Here is a 3370-nt window from a genome sequence, read left to right on the forward strand (position 1 = left end):
TATATATATATATATATATATTAAATGTCTTCTTGTTTTTGTAAAGTTTTAGTTTTTAGTTTCGATTCATATATTTTAGTACTTAAACTTAAACTAAACAAAAATAAGAAATGTTGCTTTGGCAACAAGCTGGAATAAAAGAAATAAGCTTTTTGTATTTTTTTTTTTCAGTTAAGGATAATAACCCTGCAAATGTGTTTTATTTTCAGTCTTCTCTAAGTGTTTAATTAGGCTGCCAATCATTAAGATAAAGGTTGTCCATTAAGAACAATATTTTATTAAGTCAAACTCAGTTTTTACGGTTTCTTAAGAACATTTAAGTGGTGTTTGTCCATGTTGCTAGGAAGTTGCTAAGGTGTTCTGAGTGGTTGCTAGGGTGTTACTAGGCAGTTTCTTATTGGCATAAATCTGTGCGAATCACCTTCTTGAATATCTACCAAGTCTGAGGGATTTTTATTAGAACTTTGTAAAGTGGAACGCGAGAACAGCCTCGGCACATGAGGAACATTCTTCACATTTAGGCTTTAAAATGTCAAGATTCAGTGTTCTTCAGAAGGCACAGCATGTTCGGAACGACGCTTTGTGACGTAAAATGTGTTTGTGTTCATTTCAGAGAAAATGTTCAACCTTTAACACCGAGAGGATTTGTTTCTGAAAAGTGTGTAGATCATTTAGTTGTTTGAGTGTCATTCTGAAGGTGGGTTGAAGATGCGCGGCGCCCCAGGGGTGACTGGGTAATTACTGCAGTCATGAAGGGCAAATGTAATGTTCGCTGTACCCCGGGGTTAACGCGTGCATCACAGAATCGCACTGAGATCATTGTGTTTTGGTCATCGCCCTTTAAATGAAAATGACTCTTTTAGTGACAGGTTTATGCACAGCATTCATCACAGATCTACAGCCGCTGAAAAACACTCACACATGTGGAAGAGTTAGTGAGATCGCTAAAGAAAGAAACACAATTAAACTGCATAACTGCTCCAGATTTAAATGATTCCTCAAACCGTGTGTCTTCTCATTTAATGCATGATAAAAAAGGCTCACATTACAATTTTAATTAATAAATATTGGAATAGAAATGCACCTACACTGGACTATTTTAAGAAATTACTTAAAACTGGTTTTAAATTCTTTTTTTTCTTTTTTTTATCAGTAAACATTTGCATTTTATTGTTTATTTAACCTCTGTAATGTTTTGTGTTTGGTGTATTATTATTATTATTAGTAGTAGTAATATTTATTTCTCACAAAATAAAGTACCATAGTAACATCATGGTTCTTTTGGACATTTTTGTACCATTGTATTATCATGTATTATCATCATTTTTTTTTTCCTTTTTGACAGTGTACCTGGGTATTTCTGAAGTATGTCGGAGTACCATGAAAAGAAGTTTGTAATCTCACTTGAGGTAAAGCATGGAGTCAAACTGTCTGATTGAGCTGTTAAATGTCTCTGATTTCTGCTGCCCTCAGAGCGTGACCTTTGACCCCGCTAGTCCCAGGGTTCACGTGGCTTTGAACCCTGACGTTTACAAGTCATAAACCACTTGGCGACAAATGAAACTTAAATGAGTTAAGAGTTCAAGTGCTCTGAAAAAAAAATGTTGTCATGATGTTTTTAAGGAGTTTCTATAGTGTTATGATTGGTTACTAAGGTATTTGCTATGCAGTTCCTATAGTTTTATGTTATGTAGCTGTTAGGTGTTCTGGGTGGTTGTTTAGACAGTTTTAGGACATTCGTAGCACCTTTTATTCTCATTGGCACGTCTCAAACCTTTTACACCGAGCTCCTGCTTTTGCTCTTTAAAAGGAAGGTAACGTCTAAAATGAGGAACAGACATTTTTCCATCTTGAGATGTAGGTCAGATGGCAAGGAGGGAGTAGCTGTCAATCGAAACCCTGTAACCGAGGAGAACCAAAACTCCAAGATGACTTCCTGATGCTTCAGCTGATCTCATGCATTTTCATGAGTGTTAGTCACTGATGATCTGCGAGGAATCATCACGAAAACTAGACAAATATGGGCCGACAGGACAGATCCGATCTGATTGTGTTTATGATTTGATGTTGCAGCGGTCGGCACACGTTTGTTCTCTGAATGCGGCTCTTGTTGAGCATCTGTGAGTAATGTGAGACTGACGGAGGGATGGAGGTGTTTCATTCCACAACAAAGTGCTGGTGCCTCCATTCTCGCTCTGACAGGACAGATTAAATATCCGCTGCACGCAGAGCTGTGAATGATATCAAGATCTGCCCACAGAAACTAATAGATTTCAGAGTTTCCGCCCGCTGTGGATTCGGTCATTGCTTATTTTGTCATTCCGAACCTGTGTGCTGTTTTTTTCTGTTTTTTTGTGAGCACATTTTCAAGCAGCGTCTTGCACCTCTTTTCCATACTGTAGATGATTTCTGTCAGACTTCAAATATATATATATATATATATATATATATATATTATCGTATACAGCATGCCTTTAAATTTATAAAAAACTGTCACTCATTCATCGCGATCTCACAAAGTTCCGTTTTAACCGATGAATGTGACCACACAATGAAACTTTTTTTCTTAATGTCTTTGTTAGAAAGAAGTTATGAGCATGATAGAACTCAGCACTGGACAAAAAGTGGTGACTGGAGCGGTCAGTGCGTGGATTCCAACCTAAACACCTCTGATTGGCCATTGCGTTTGTTTGGAGGATATAATTTCTGATGAGAAAATCATTAGTTACATAAACTTATTTACTATAGTTGGGCACTATAGCCCATGTGTGGAAGATTGAATCCATGCAGGACTTTAACTGATCTCGCTTCAGTTCATAATTCCAAAATATAGACTATAATTGGGCCTGAAGACATTGCAGTAGACTAATTATTACAGTGAAAATAAAAGTTTTATTGTTAATAATATAATATTAGTTATTTTTATGTGAGGTTGGGTTTTTCCCTCGAAACAAACTGTTATGTAAAAAATCAATTCTGCTATTGTTATAGGGAATGATTTTGGTTTGATTTTGGCATTGGTGGGGACATAACGGCAGACAACAGACATTTACATTTAGTCATTTAGCAGATGCTTTTATCCAAAGCGACTTACAAATGAGGAGAATGGAAACAATCAAAATCAACAAAAGAGCAATAATATGTAAGTACTATAACAAATCTCAGTTAGCTTAACGCAGTATATGCAGCCAGTTTTTTTTTAATTATACAATAAATTAAAAGAAAACAGATAGAATAGAAAAAGAATAGAGCAAGCTAGTGTTAGAGGCCTTTTTTGCTATTGTTAATTGTATAATAAATAACAACAAATCATATAGATAGAATACAAAAAGATTAGAAAAGCTAGTGTTAGTTTTTTTTTTTAAGAAAA

The sequence above is a fragment of the Sinocyclocheilus rhinocerous genome, unplaced genomic scaffold (genome assembly GCF_001515625.1).
Source record: "Sinocyclocheilus rhinocerous isolate Xijiao unplaced genomic scaffold, SAMN03320098_v1.1 scaffold736, whole genome shotgun sequence".
Lineage (NCBI taxonomy): Eukaryota > Metazoa > Chordata > Actinopteri > Cypriniformes > Cyprinidae > Sinocyclocheilus > Sinocyclocheilus rhinocerous.